Below are 16,652 nucleotides of genomic sequence, written 5' to 3'. Positions count from 1 at the left end.
GAAAGGAACCGGACAAAGACCGCCCGCTGCTGATTCGCACACAACCGCGTGCGACTAACCGTACCGAAATCTTCCAATCCCAACAGTCTAAGCAGATTAAGCCATCAACGAAACGTCTTGCGAGGTGACATTTCAAGGTATCGCTTCACTGCGGACCGGTGAAGGCAAATGAGCACGGTAACGCTTAACCCGCGGTACATTGTGTCGTTGTTTGTTGGGGTAGGTCTTGCTACGGTGACTAATTTTCTGCCACCGTGTCGACTTAGTTACCATGTGAGCGCGCAAAGTCGCGGCGAGAAGTTAATCTTTACGGTGGACAGGAGTCATCTAGCAAAACGAACCCCGTCAGTCGGGAATTTGTGTCGGTTCCGGTGTGGGTTAAATGTAAACTTAAACCGCAATACATTTTGCTCCTTTTAAGTGGAGCTGTTTATCAGTGAGATTTAAATAAATGTGCTCAGGAAAAGGATGATCATGACTTTAGGAATAAAAAGGAGATCATTTGTGGATGAATTCATTGAAAGTGCATACAAGATTAGCGCAGGAGAGATTCAGTATGAAGCTTCACACATGTAAGAAAAAAATTATTTAAAATTTTGAGTTTTCTTTTCGTAGTTTCAGCCGTTTTCTAACCATTTCATTTGTGAGAATGAATTTCCAACAGTCAAAAGTGTACCAAAACAAGAAATGGTGTGTTCAGCCAATAGCTATTATATGGCGCATCCATAAAGAACAGGCTATTTCCGTCTCCCGTTTGAAAACAAACAAACGCAACCAATCACAACCACGAAAACCATCAAATGCCAGGACAACGGCGGTATCGGCGGGCTAAATCTTTTATTGAACGCCTTCCGTTACACGGTGCACTTGTTTGCTTTCACCAGCAAACCTCGTACGGCGATTTACGAGCCCGGCGGTCCACCACGGCGATCCATGCTGGGCTGATTAATATTTATAACCCACAGCTAAACATTAATCGCCCGATGCGAAACCAGGATACAACAGTACGCTCACGTGCCTCACGGCACAAGCCGGGACGCCCGGGAGCGTCCAAAAGTTTGCGCCCCGCTTGGTGACAGTTGGCGTCCGGATGCCCGATCCCCAAGACTTTTGGCAACTCTTGAAGCGCGCTAAATTGTGCCAAAGTACGTGAGTGCAATAAATATTTGCACAACCGCCAGTGTGGTTGGTGGTTTTTTCTTGGTGCCTCTGCGCGTTGGTAGTTACGCTGCATGACCGATTGTGATCCTTGATGGTACCCCATGTCCTCAATAAGCTCAAACAACTACAAGCCTCCGGCCGTCGGCTCTATCGTATGGAAGTTTGAGTAATAATTGTTAATAAATATCTTTATGATTATTTGCCTTCCCCCCTCGGTGTGTAACCGACTGAATGCCGTTTTGCTTCCGTAGCACCCAACAACACGACGATCAACAATCGATATCACCCAAACAAACCGGAACACCGCACCAAAAAGGGGGAAAATCGTACGTTTGTGTTTTCTTACGTTTCCTGTGTGTATATACATTTTTTTATTGTTACAATTTATGATGCACTTTGTACGGCGTGTGCTATTCAATAAACCGTACGCAGAACCGTACGCATGTATTTGCCCCCTTTTTGCTTCAACAGGCATGGAAAAACTCCCGTGGAAAACTCCCGTGGCCGAAATTACGAATGGATGTAATTGTTTTCCACCACCGTCCGTAACCGGTGGCAACCGAAATTTCACTTTCGCCCCCGGTTTTAGGGCCATATTTTGCAGCCCTTGTACCGCAGCCACCCACGGCACGCTTTGTTCCGGGTGTAGCACTAAATGGTTAGGAAAAGGCGCCTACACTTAACGAAATTATTTTCCCGCTTCCTTTTGTTAGATGTGCTTCAAGGTTTAGCCTCCGGGTGACCCCGGGTGATTGCGTGTGAGAAGTGTTTTGTGTCCCACATGCGAATTACGCTCTTTAAGTGTTCTGGTTTGAAGCGGCCATAGCCTGAGTAAAGAGCGAATAATACCTAATCGATCGAATATTAGATCGATTTTATTACAGAAATCTGAAAATAAAGCATTAATTTGTTATCCCTTATGAAAAAAAAAAGTTCTGAAATAATCTTTAAATTTTTTATTTTCAGTATTATTATCCGTAAATTCGATATGGTCAATTTGTAGAGTCGAAGAGTGAAAGTATTGCCGAAAAAGAGGAAACTCATCAATTAAACCGTCACTAAACGATCAATAAATAATTCAAACAATTGGTGCTAAGTTGTTAAAGTTAAAACTCGCCGTTTACTTAAAAATTAAACAAACAATTCTGAAGCTTGTGTCTTTATTTGTTTTTTTTTTTTAAATCTGATTTCCTAATTCATATTACAATTTCCTTTACTACATGTGGTATTATCAAAAATTATTGCCTTAATTTTGCCACTTCGATGGTTCTGGTGTTAGATTTAATTTTATGTGCGTTTTTATATCTAAAAATGTTTTAAAATTCAATTGTTTATACATTGAATTACACATTTCCGTTTATTTCTAAACTGTTTTTAATTTATTTATTTCATTATTACATTTTTAAATTCTAGTTTTAAGTATGATTTTTTTTTTACTGTATATCAACATAAAATATCGTTTGAATAAAAAAATAATTTTCTCCAGCAAAAAAACTTCATGCAAAATCTATACAAATCAATAATATCCATTAGAAACATTCACAAGAAATAGATGTCCATTTACCAGTTTCCTGATGTATGGCCCAAAAATGGTGCATCGTGACATGAGCCAAAAATTAATAAAATTCTAAGGAATATAAATTATAGCCGACGCGTGCCAAGAGTAATTCAATCATTTTCATTAGTCCGACCACCGTACCGTGTTGGGGGAAAATGAAGCAAAATGCACACGCGCTTTTGCAGCGGAACACTGTGCAGTACCCGACGATACGTCCTATGTCCTGTGTGTCTGTGTCTGTTCTACATTCGCCTAACTCCTAGGGGGAATTTTACAGCTCAATTTAACCGAGCCGTAGCCGAATGAAAAATGATTTTGCAATAATCAACAGCAGTGAAAACACGCCACATCCTAACGGACCGCGAAACACCATTTTCCGGACTGGTTGGTCGCGGTCGGTTTGGTCTGTCCGTATGTGCGCCATGCCGGTCACGTGGTTTGGCGTAGTACTACGCCTGGTGCGTCCTTGAGTCCTGGGGTTTTCCCCCTTTCCTTTGGTTTATTTAATTTTTTTTGTTTTTCGTCTGATAGCAGTGCGCTTGCGAAGGATGGGTACGGAAGGTCTGGATTATATCATCCGGCCACAGCAACAACCATCATGCCGGTAACCAGTGGAAACCTGTGTCGGCAGTGTCGGGGGAGGGAAGGGAAGTGGGAAAAATCGTGCCGCAGGTCGGGAAAAAGTGTTGCGGACGGAAACAGTGGCTGCAATTACGGGTGCATTTGTGAGTAATTACGGGTGTGTGCAGCCGTCTGCGGTTGTATGGGGATTTTAACATCGGGATGGGTTGAAAATATGATTAGAAGTCGACTCCGAAAAATGAATCGTTGGTGGTGATGTGGTTTTTATAGCTAGATTTTTGTTTTTAGTTGTTGTCTCTTCCCATCGGTCCGAGACCCGGGGATGGGTAAACAGAACATGTGCATGTTGATGCATCATCATCTGTTGACTTTTCGGCCGACTCTCGATGTTTGCCACACTCACCAGTTTTGTTTATTTAGCAAACACGTTTGATCGAGACCGCTGTCATAAAGTTCGATTTGGTTTGTAACAACATTTGAAGGTTGTTTTATTATTATTATTTTTTTTTTGGGAGTGAGAAGAAAAATCAAACACAACCCATCCGCCCAATGACAAGGAAACGTTCGTTAAGCGGTTCTTTCAGTGCGTTAAAGCATCCTTAACGAAGCATTTCGCTTGCATCAGTGAGAGCGCTAACACAATTACACGCCCAGCTGGCCGGTTGCGTTTCCGCACACCAAATCCGTCACCGTATCCGTAACAAACGACACTCAAATTACGAAATGCAACACAATCATTCGGCAAACAAAATCGGGACGCGCCCCCAAAAAAAGGAAACCCCCGAATTCCCGCCATCAAATCTTACGAATGGATGATAATTTCGTTTGCTTAAGCCCCGCATCGCACGTCATGCGTATTTCGCCCCTGAACCTGAAAAGCATGCACCGGGTTAAAGGAAATTTCTTTCAATGTTGAATAATACAACCATTACCATCGCAATGGGTGACGCAGAAGATAAGAAAATCAGTTCCCTTTTGAGAAGGAACTTTCTTTGCGAAACCGTGCGTCTCCATGCAAACGGTGTCCTTACAAAGCCACAACCAAACTGGAAACCACTGTACCAGGGCAAAACCTTTATCGCTAAACTAAACCCAAAAGCCCGGATGCTGCATCGGGTTCACCGAATGTCCGCATCGAAAATCGTGAATAAATAATAACCGGCCGCGGTCTTATCGTTTGCCTGCAATCAGACCGGTGGTCTGTACGGAGCAGCCTCTTTCCTCGACCACCGTTGCTGCACGACAAACTTTTGGTCAACCCCTTTGGGGGAGCGGATGAAGATGTCCAAACGTTACACATACACACACATACACACTACTTTAAGGGATGATGTGCAAAAGTTACTGCTCGCGTCTTGCAGCGTAGAAGCGCAGGATAAACCAATATTAATGCTTCCTTATTTATCATTATTATTAATTTAACGCTATCAGTCGTCCGGCGCTCTCAACTGGCTGTTTTGGAGGAAGATCTACCCGGGATTTAGTTTTGAGGCTTTTGCAAATTCACTTTTCACTGACCACCATCACTAGCGTCCGTTCACGTACCGCACACACCACGTGGTCTGCCTTATTTAATTACTTCATTTTGTACGCAAACGTCAAAACGTCATCCATGTTGGTGCGATCTTACGCGATATCTCGCCCCTTTTGTGTTGGGCGTGTGTAAGCTGAAACACGGGGGGAGTTTTGCCGCGAGTCGCCAAACGGGTATCAACCCGTTAATTATCGACGGAAAGCCCGCCCCAGCGTACCTCGGTAGCGATACTGTAACAATGTTGACGCAATACGAAAAAAGGCTGTAGTCACGCAGGCACACTAGTGGACAATCTTGTTTATAACGTTGTTTTTTTGTTGTATTTATCGTTCGCATTCTTTCTCTTCATTCTGAGAATTTTGAGACAACGAGCAAATAAGACAACCTTTTTGAGCGAAAACACTTGGAATGTGCTAGCTCATGCTGCTGGTAGTCTGGATGTCTCATGGCAATATTTTCGATACACGATACGCACAACGGAACCTCCCTAAAAATGCTTTTTAACAAATTGGTCCTCACTCATCCGATGGCGAAAAAGCAGCTCGTAACTGATTTCTTTCCTTTGCTATTGCACCCCTCCGCCCTGTCTAAAGCGTCCTAAAGGTCCTTCGGGAGCGAAAGTAGCTGCTTCTCGGTATCCTTAACAGTTCCATCGGTACCGCTCCGTAGTCCGTGAGTGACCCACCCTGACAATTAGTCCGAAAATAAGAAAATTGATGGTTTTGTTTCACGATACCCCAACAACAAACGCACCTTCGCTCTGGTTTTCTTTTCCTTCGTCTCGCACCCTTTTCCCCACGCTCCTTTCACCCAGAAAAAAAACAAGGAACCGAAGTAATGACTTAATCATTAGTATGAAGTTTTCCTTCCCGGGCCCCGTTTAGCTTATCGTAATGGGATACGCACTGCCCGATCACGCGTGTATGCGTGTGCACGGTAGAATCGCGGAGACGTTTGGCCCCTAATGGGAAAAAAGGGCTAATTATGTGGTCGCGGCTTGCAAGCGGCTGCTTCCGTACCGCGATGCCACGGGCAGCTGTTCGACGGTGCCGTGCGAAGGGACGTTGTTTATCATCTCCGATATGGGCAAGCAAATGGATTCGTGTACCAGCGAGTATATTCCTTGCGGGACCGGACATCCTATTAGGGTGGGCTTACTGGAGCAGGAAGCAAAGCTGTAATCCATCTAGCTGTGGTGACCGGTCCCCGAATCCGGTCCGGTGTCGATTGCTAGAAGCAGCTGTTTCTTCGTCCAGCTAGTGTGTTTAGCTATTTAGACAACGTAGAAACGTGTGTAGCGTCGGATTAATGTTATTAGCGATGGAGAAATATTCAACCTGAGGGTTGTCGAAGTTGAATCAAAGTTAGTCATTGAGCAGATAACATTTTTGTTGAGGATATCGTATATGAGCTAAGGGTGGATATGAAGTACAGAAAAAATAATAGAAGGTTATTCTTGATTTTTTGGGATTTGGGTAGAATTTCTTAAAATTGAAGCATAAGAGGAAGATTATCTCAGTTCATGTAGGAAAGAATCCCTAATATCGATCAAGGAGTTTGTCATAGAGTTATCCATCCATCAATACGAGGAAAAGTATGTTTGGAAATATTATCCTCTACTGTCGAAGTTTTCAAATGCCCACGTATACGAGGTGTATTCTAGCACAATAAGAATTGATGTCTAGAGTATAGTATAGAGTATATTTAGTAAATGGCAAGATCTAGATCTGCTTTTCGATACCAGATACCCCTTAAAATATGAAGTAAATACGGTGTCCTTCTCTGGTTTCAGAACTCTCCCAACAAAAAGATATTTACAGCTAATTTCCCAACAAAGTGAGTTTGTTTATATTCACTACTGAGCAGTAGTTATATATCTCTACGTATCTTCTCGTTCTATATAATATCTACATTGAACCATTGCCGATTTCATACGATCGTTCACTTGTCGTCTTGTCTTATCGTCGAAGAACAAACAGCCGAATCGGGAGGTATGAGGAGTCAATCTTTTAAAATGACTAAATCAGTTATTGTTTATGGTTAATCAGTTAATGGACAAAGGTGTCAAAAGATCTTCTAACATTACATCCAACCATATCCTATCATCTCTCATTAGGTTTACGTTCCAAAACAGATCTTGTTTTTCTTTACAGCTGCTACAATAATGTGATCTTAAGCTTATTCTAAAATTATGTGCAGTCAATTTAAGTCCCCGAGAACATTCCCCCGAATGATATAGCAATCAGTGTGCATTCGTTGCACCCATTTGCCGGACAATATTGCCCTCCCGAAGGCACAACCGCCTAACAAATGGAACGTGGCTAATCCGACAGAATGCGATTCGACACACGGTGCAACCACAACGTGCGTTCGTACAGCAATCGGAAAGCCCCAGGAGGTCGTCGCCTTCTTGCTTTGCGGTTTCTTGATGTAAGAACGCAACATCCTGCCCTTTCGGAAAGGATCATCTCACCGACAACTCAATTGTTGCGCTCGCTTTCGGGATGATTCGCCAGCGTCCTTTCCTTATCCATATGCTCCGGTTGTCGCCTTCTCTTTGATCGTTGCTTTCCCATCCCAACATTCCGATGATCACGGCACGCTTGTCTGCGCTCCAAAAAGCCTTACCACGGTGGTTTGTCCGATTGCAGGTTTGTTCGATTGTAGGAAGAAAAACAAACTTTCCTTTCTCGCTTGGGCGTAATTTACCCAATCGTCTCGGATACCATATGTTTTCACCCTCGGTGAGCTGCAGACAACCTTACTGGCCGGGGTTCGCATGTACGGAAACCGATCTTAATCGCTTAATTTCCCGTTTAAACCCATAAGCCGAAAGGTTTGCCAATGTCCGTACCGCCAGATTGTTGTTCATGCGTTCCTGCAGCGCACGTCTTCCTCATTCGTTCAGCTTCGAGAAAAGGATACCGTACGAAACTTCCCGAAGTGAAGCCCCGACTTCTGATTCCGTTTTGCAACATAACCAAACAAAAAGTACCGAAAAGTACCTTCCCACACCATACCTGCCAATACTGCCGTCCGTAATCACTGTGACGGATGGCCGAAAGCACAAACACAGCACAAAGGAAATACCAATCCTGATACCGAAATGGACTTATGATGGTGTGTGTGTTTTTTTTGTTTTGTTATTGCCATCTTCCTTCTTCCCTGTTGTTTTTGTGCAAAGTCATCTGCTGATGTAAAACTATCAACAAATTCTTCGAAACCCAAAACCAGAACCGACGATTCGATGGCGAAACTGACAGCTCTGTTTGCGCCATCAAGCAAACGCACCATCGTGACCTGGATGCGATTAAAATGTGTAACGTCTTTATCCTGTGCGTTGCAATTATCTTGTTCCTGTTGTTTGGTGCTTCACTTCAATTATTACGTTTTTGTTTTTTGCTCTGGTTTTTTTTGTTTCCAAACTCTTCATCTATTGAACTGTTTATTAAATCATTTAAAACAAAACTAAATATTTACAAATATTTGTAAAACAATTTTTATTCGATATTGGCTTTGAAAAATAAACAATATTCTCTACATCACGAAAGACAACTGAAAACATAAGCCACCAACTAAGGATATCAAATATTGTCAGAAAAAGAAAACATTTACTCTCGTAGATTCATCTCATTCCTGAGGATGAGCTTACCGGTCCTAACAATTTGGCTTTCTTATGCTTCACAGTTATTGCTTCGTTAGTTTTCTTCAAATATCGCACTGATGTTCCAATAAAGCATAAGATGAATTCTACATCTAGATACAATCTTCAAAAGTTCCAGATTTTTTTCCAACAATTCTTCCCAGGTGTGTGTGCTTGTGTGTGCTAAGTATGCACAGGGTCCTAAAACCTGCCATCAGTATCCTTCATTCCGCCAGAATTCCATTGCTTCGTTCCGCTTCGTTAGAAAGCAAAACAATTATCCTGGAAAAGTTTTTCACAAATAACGAAGTTTATGAAGCTGCTTGCTGTACCGTTGGGTCATCCTTTTTTTCGCTATTGTTTTGAGTTCTAGATTTGTTTCCGTTTTTTTTTTCGTGCGTATGTATCCCTTTCCTAAAGCTAAGAAGGATTTTTCTACCGGAACGGAAATGATGCAATAGAATCGACCTTCCTGTTATGCCTGGCTTACAGCTTCAAACGAGCTGGATGAGGATGAGTTGCGTTTGCTAAAATGTTTCCATTTTCTTCTTATTACTTCCAGTTTTGCTGCTCAAATACTTACAACGGCAACGGCCCCGGTGGTTAAGCTGCTTTGACAAAGGATAACTAAGGTTCGTTTACATGTTTGTGGTTTTTGGAGTCGCCTTACCTTTTTTTCGCAAGATAAACGAATCGTTTCAAGATCTGCAACAAGTATTCCATTTGGAAATATCTCCTGAAACGTATCTTTATTATTTCACATCTTACCTTGTTTCATAAATGTTTATCCGAATCTTAAAAAAAGGGACACGTTAATTGATTTAAAAAAAACCCCCGTCCAAACAATCTAAATGCTTAGCGGAGTTTAAGTCCAGCTTGAAGCTGTCGTAAAGTGAAGAAACTTTCCACTAACGCTCGTCTGGGGAACCGAAAGCTGATGATTTACCGCACAACGGTTACGTTCGGTATTGATACGCGACGCGATGCCTTGTGTACGCGGTGTCCCATTCCGGATATGCTACCAGCCCGAAAAGTCCAGCGTGTTTCCCTTTGCACGCGAGAATAAAATAAAACTCGCCCGTACTTCACGTTGATATACGAACGGTCGTAAAAGATGAATTTTTAAGTTCTTCAAAGCGTACCAAAACCGTACGAACCGGGCCGGTATGGTTTGGGCTTGGCTAAGGTTATGGTTGTTTTATTTTAATTTCTCCCACGTTGCCCATTCCCCGATATTCACGATGCAACCGGGCTGACAGGGTCGTACTGCCCAGACAGGCTAAAGGGCGGTGAGAATTTTATTAGAACTCGAAAATCTATTTTTATTGAACTGCGAGAATAAATTAAATCTATCCAATTTGGTGAAAACGGCGCGTACGAGAGCAGGGAATATAGAAACGAACAGAGACAACACAGTGAAACAGGCGAAGAGGCATCAATTAATGATTGTTTCGTTCCTGGATGGTTGGGCGCAAAATTCTAGGAAGCTTTAAAACATCAGCCACACTAGGAGAACATAGTCGATGTAGAATACATGAAACGAAACATTCACGCACTGATTGCAGCAAAATTCACGCTTGTCTGACGATTGTTTTATTCTCCAATAGTTTTTTTTTTGTCGTGCTGGATATATGTATGTGAGAGATTTCTAGTACCGCGTAGGAGTACCTCCCGGGAATATTGGTGAATGTGTTATATTCTCTCAAAAAAAATGAAAAAGATTTTAATTAATACCAAATCGGAGCTGTTACGGCTTCCTGTGTTCCATACTCGGTCATCATTAAAAAGACATACCCTCGGGTGGACTTTATTGGCTGATTGGATGAGTTCATCTACACCGGGCGTAAATATTATGTCATCAGTCGCCCAAAGAATGGTGTGTTTCAAACATGTACATAACGCGCATAGTAAAACAACCCGTCAAACACTGTGCGGGTCACCTTGTCACATGGGCACTTTCGGTCTTGCTGCGAATTTTCAATCTCAACTCCAAACCATAACCAACGCCGATTATAATCTTCGTGACCCACGATCTGTGGGTCTCAATTTGTAATGCCAACGGTGGTCGGGGTGACGTGCATGCAACGCTTGCAAGTGTAAAACAAAATCCCACCTTCCCGTCAGCTGCATGTCGACTCAATATTGGGTCGATCTCAAGTGCGATCGATCGTGAACACTTCTCGAACTTCTCGAGCGCGCTGCAGCGAACAGGCTCACAGGAGAAAGGCACGATAATAACTATATCATGCGCAACCGAAATATGTATACATTCAATGGAAATGTGCCCCGTAAAGGTATATATATATACGAAAAGAGACTAGGGTCGCCTTCACTTCAATCAGATCGCCCTGATGCATACAACTGTGCCGCGCGAGCATTTCGATCGCCTTTCGAGAACATGGAACATGGCGAAGCGGGAACAATAATAGCGCGTAACCTCAAAAACAGATCAGGTAGCCGTGCTACCTGTCAGTTAGCATTTTCAGATCTCAATTTCTCGTTTCACCAACCGGGCCGCGTGTGCGCGCGGCTCACCCATATACACGCTGGGACGATCTTTTTTGGGGAAGGAAATCTGACGTACCGTTTCGTCCGTTACAGGGAAACACACATGATAAGCTGCGGAGAGCCCACTTTTGGAAATCGGGCAAGCGAATATGAAAGTAGGGAAGGTTGATACGGAAACACCCAATATGTTAGCAAATCGCCCAATATAGATACGAAATCGCGTGCAATTGATATAAAATGACAGATTGGCGAGGCGGTTCGAATGCTGGGTATATACTTGTCGGTTCGAGAGTTGAAAAATGTAAACAAATATTTTTAAAATAATTTTTAATTAAATTACGTAGTTTGTGGTACGGTGGCGGTGGCCGGCGTACCTTTCCGAGATCGTTCTTTAAGCGTGCGCATGCTGACATTAAATCCAACTTCGTGCGCCACGCCATAAAATTGTGTGGCGTACATTTTCCGATCCTCGATGGTCGTCGGTGCGTTACGCCGCTCCGGTATTAGCTTCACCATCTGCAAGGGGTAGTTGAAGCCATTTATTTCCCTCGCTAGGGTGGAAGTGGAAACTCGCACACCGTGTTCCTGCAACAATTTTTGTGCGAGTGATTTTAGCGTCACCGTACAATCGTCATTGATCCAGCATTGAATATCGCTTATGGCTTGCTGCGATAATATTTTCTGCCCATTGCCACCACGTTTCTTGGCTTCGACCTGAAATGCTGTTTGGTATTTTTTGACAATACCGTAAACTGTCGTTAGTTTTATATTCAGCATTTGGCTAATGGCAGCATGAGTTGCTCCATTTTCATACGTTGTTACCACGCGCTCTATCTTCGTTGCTCGTAGTCTTTCGACGTCGAAGTGCTTGCACTGCCCCGTTCGCACTTTGAGCTAGTTCAGGGCTTTGGCTAGAGCTCATGTTTGCGTATATAAATGCCGATATAATTGCCGATTTTAGTTAAGTTAGTTTGCCTCAGTCCTTTGCTCGATTGTAACTTACTTTATTCTTACACGGTACGGTCTTGAAGCAAAAATTCATCGGCAAAGAAATTACTCCTTTCGTACTCAAGCGCCTGCAAGACATGAAAAGGCACGGAAATTTTAAACTTTTACACTATTTTAAATGAACTATTGAACTATTTTAAACGTATACATACCTTCAGGGGCATGATTGTATACACCAAAAACTAACGTACGTTATGCTATTTTGTAAATATCCACAAAGCACACAAAATTTGCCAAAGATTAATCCGTAAAACTGTAGACGCTCCGCATGTAGACCAATATGAAATATTTTCTATGTCCCAACGAATTTTAGCCTTCTCAACAGAACAGTTTTGAACACGGGTGTATATAGGCACTGGTTTAAATCTCCAATTTGAATTTTAGCATGTTTTTGAAATACAGTTTACAGTTATAGTTCGCAATTTCAGTTTGAGCGAGATAATATTATAATTATATTATTGAACAATAATTTTGATACGATTTTCGAATGCACCAACTACTTAATTTAATTAAAAATTATTTTAAAAATATTTGTTTACATTTTTCAACTCTCGAACCGACAAGTATATACCCAGCATTCAATCCGCCTCGCTAATCTGACATTTTATATCAATTGCACGCGATTTCGTATCTATATTGGGCGATTTGCTAACATATTGGGTGTTTCCGTATCAACCTTCCCTACTTTCATATTCGCTTGCCCGATTTCCAAAAGTGGGCTCTCCGCAGCTTATCATGTGTGTTTCCCTGTAATATTATAATCATATTATTAAACAATAATTTTGATACGATTTTCGAATGCACCAACTACTTAATTTAATTAAAAATTATTTTAAAAATATTTGTTTACATTTTTCAACTCTCGAACCGACAAGTATATACCCAGCATTCAATCCGCCTCGCCAATCTGACATTTTATATCAATTGCACGCGATTTCGTATCTATATTGGGCGATTTGCTAACATATTGGGTGTTTCCGTATCAACCTTCCCTACTTTCATATTCGCTTGCCCGATTTCCAAAAGTGGGCTCTCCGCAGCTTATCATGTGTGTTTCCCTGTAATATTATAATCATATTATTAAACAATAATTTTGATACGATTTTCGAATGCACCAACTACTTAATTTAATTAAAAATTATTTTAAAAATATTTGTTTACATTTTTCAACTCTCGAACCGACAAGTATATACCCAGCATTCAATCCGCCTCGCCAATCTGACATTTTATATCAATTGCACGCGATTTCGTATCTATATTGGGCGATTTGCTAACATATTGGGTGTTTCCGTATCAACCTTCCCTACTTTCATATTCGCTTGCCCGATTTCCAAAAGTGGGCTCTCCGCAGCTTATCATGTGTGTTTCCCTGTATCCTTTAATTTTATCCGCCCCGAATGCCGGGTCCGGATGGTAGCGTTTTTTTTTTACGTATCTCCACTTTTCCACACACCGTATTTCTTCTGCTGTGAGCTTTTGCAGGACTGCCGTAAGATTATGTGGCCAAACTGTGTAACCTTCAAAGGCGGTAAAAATGATAAGTTTTGGGCTATCGCAGCTGCTACTACCTCCACTGGGGAATCCAGCAAAGCGTATTTTTTGCTGTTATTTTATGTACATCGTTTGTAATGAAGCAGATGGTGTGGCGTAATGATTATTTGATGATGGATCAATCGCACTCCTGGTAACGTGCAACCTTCGATCGGATGTTTTCAAACGCGTGATCGAACCAATGTTGCGTCAATGTTCGCTCTGCTCAAAATAATTAAAATGGAAAGCACATAAACACATTCAATGAATGATGTCCTCTTGTTGGGAGAAAACGCACACGAAGCCTCCGTGCGTTGGGAACTTATGCAATTCGATTTAAGCTCGCATTATGTCGGTTGTTTGGTTCCCAATATCCAGCATCGTGCATACCGTGCAGCAATACGGTACCCATTTTCCCAAGGGTCCAGCATGCTGCTGGGAGAAAATCCTAGCAGAAAAACCTCATCCATACGAACCGATAGTTTGTCGCAACGCATCAGTTCCGGCATGCCCACGATATAGCGCTGGAATCCGACGCATAATATGCAAATATTTATTTTGAAACGGCTCATCGGTAGGCAGGCGCACAGCCCGATCCAACGGGGTAATGTTGCACCGTACATATTGCATCGTGCGGATGGTACGTTTCGTTTGGTTGAACATTTTGCGTAATGTTGCACGAGCATGTATGCGCCGTGCGGTAGGAAAAACTCTCCGGAACTCTGGACTTCACTTGAATATTTATCAAATATCTTCCCCACACGCACCGGCACACATTGCAGTGTGATCGTGTAGTTCGGGAAGTTCGGGCTACCAGTATAGGGTAAGTTCATTAACATGCTGCGATTGCGTTGTTTGACGGTTGCGAGCATGAGCAACCAACGATCCGGGCAAGCGTACCGGGCCAAAAACCAAAACACATTGACGGCTCATTATTGTCAAAGTGACAGGCGTCGTCCGTCCGAAAGCTGTCCAAATGGGTACGCACATGAGTACGATGGGCGCATGAAGGTCTCCGGACGTTGACTGGATGCGTCGGTAAGCTGCCTGGGCCCGGGCTGACGAACTCATGGGGCGAAGCTCAACGGGTGATCCGTCAACGGTGTTTGGATCGGGCCGGCCATTGAAAGCAAATCAAACATGCATTCAAAATCCCTGCCTTTTAACAGAATAATCAAAGATAATTTACCTCTTTCTTTGGTTCCGTCTGCTCGCACTGCTCGTCACACGGAGTGGCTGGGAAATAGGGACTTTAGTTCTTGCCTCTTGATGCTTCTTTGTCTGTCGGGAGAAAGACCACTCGGGTGTCTTCAATGTACCAAAGTGTGGTTGGACTTTCAGCTAGAAATCTAAAACCCGGGACGGTTGGAGCTGGAGGATGGCATGAAACACTCATCAGTCAGTGAGCAAACTAATCGATCGTCTCCCAGGGTTCTTCCCCATTGATGACGATGACTGGTACGACATTGGAGACGACCGGCGGTACACATTGCCCCACCGGGCAAGTGCAACAAAATCAGTCATCGAAGAAAGTCCCGGTGGCCTGTCGCCGATGGACGATCGTCCCGGACGCAGAAACATCCAGAAGGAGGCGCGGACATCAGAAATATCGTTATTATTCAAGCATCTATCTTCCCGATCCGATCACCGATCTATCATATAGCTGGTGGCTACCTTTTACCAACCAGCTACGAAACCGTTCCGGTCGACCATTCCATACACAAACCCTCCACACTGTTAATGCTCGCGATGCTAAACGGCTCAAACGGTGGACACAGATTTTCCCCTTTCCCAAATGAGTGCCCACAAGCAAAAGCCTACGCAGGCACACCGTAGCAGGCAAGCGCTGCTCATTTCATGATAAATTAGTCCCGAAAGCACGCGCTATAAATCTTGCTCGGACTACGACTCCACTCTTCCTTCCACTGCAACAGCAACAGCAGCAGCATCACGATTTGTTGGACGTTTTGTAATCCGTGTTTCGGTGGAATGGAGCCGCGTTCCTCAGGCTTTTCACAATGTTCGCCAAAAAAAGAAAGCCACCACAATCAATCTATGCTGATGCGAATTATGCTGCCACATTTCACTCCCAATCAATTCGCCTTCCACCGTCCGAGAACATCCAACACTCGCCGATCCGGTGATACCGGATTTGGTAAGCCCATTTCTACGGCGGCATCTTCGGCTTCATCTTTTCGACTTTAAGCCATCGTGTGCGTGTTGATAGGTTTGATGAGTGCGCTAGGAATTTATCCGGATGATGAGGAATTTCGCTTCGTCTAATTTCACTCTCTTTCCTCGCCTTACCATGTTGATCAGCTCGGTTGATGTCTATCCTTCTTGCTGGTGATCGTGTTCAAAGTTTTTTTTGTAACATTATAACAACAATATGAAGAGAAACTCATTTTTATGTCCCAAAATTCAGGTCGTAAATTGGAAACATTTGCAATTTTGAAGTTTTTGGAAAATGGATCATATTTCGGACAAACTTCAGTGTCGCTTAACAGTCAGTTTTGTATGTGAAGCGATGTCCAATCGAGATCTTGTTGAAGCTCAGATGTATTGTTAAGTTGTAAATTACCAAGTATACTTGATGATCTTCTCATCTTGGAGATCTCTTAAAGGAAATACGAATTATGATTAAACAGTTGACTTGAAGACTTTGTTTAATGAATGTACTGATAAGATATATAGAGCATCCTATTTTAAGTGAAACTACGTAAGTCTTTTACGTCTTCCGTTCTGTCCGTTTAACAATGACAAGACATTGATTTATTATTCCTTCCTTCGTACACTTTCGAGGCCGGCGCGCTGTTCTCGTTAGTGCACGTCTCACACAGTCTCAAACCAAAAAAAAACCATAAAAACGAGAGACAAACCAGAAAACAGGGCAGTATGTTAAACATGCATGTAACAGAAACCTGGAACAAAAATCAATTCAAGAAGAAACCAAGCTTCCCAAGCTCATCCTTTTATTTTTGCACCCATTTACAGTGCCTCAAAGCTCTTTGTGGTTTTATGGTTATCCGTAGACAAACCGGGCAAAACAAAATACACTTCAGCTCGTTTCCCGGTGGAGCATATCCAATGGGATCCCATCGGAGATGTAACATGTAAGCGATAAAGGT

General features: G+C 42.7%; 1 protein-coding gene across 4 annotated transcripts in view; it reads left to right on the top strand.

Annotated features, from left to right (window-relative positions):
• The window catches only part of LOC125761903 (uncharacterized transmembrane protein DDB_G0289901), a 275,515-nt gene that overhangs the window by 110,465 nt on the left and 148,398 nt on the right, over window positions 1-16,652 (top strand). For all 4 annotated transcript variants that reach the window (XM_049423482.1, XM_049423473.1, XM_049423483.1 and 1 more), the window contains one exon: window positions 9,041-9,110. The gene's annotated coding sequence lies outside the window, so the exon portion shown is untranslated. The remainder of the gene's footprint in view (window positions 1-9,040; window positions 9,111-16,652) is intronic.

The sequence above is a fragment of the Anopheles funestus genome, chromosome 2RL (genome assembly GCF_943734845.2).
Source record: "Anopheles funestus chromosome 2RL, idAnoFuneDA-416_04, whole genome shotgun sequence".
In the NCBI taxonomy this organism is placed as follows: domain Eukaryota; kingdom Metazoa; phylum Arthropoda; class Insecta; order Diptera; family Culicidae; genus Anopheles; species Anopheles funestus.
Note: the sequence above shows the minus strand (reverse complement) of the source record. Positions and strands in the feature narration are given on the sequence as shown.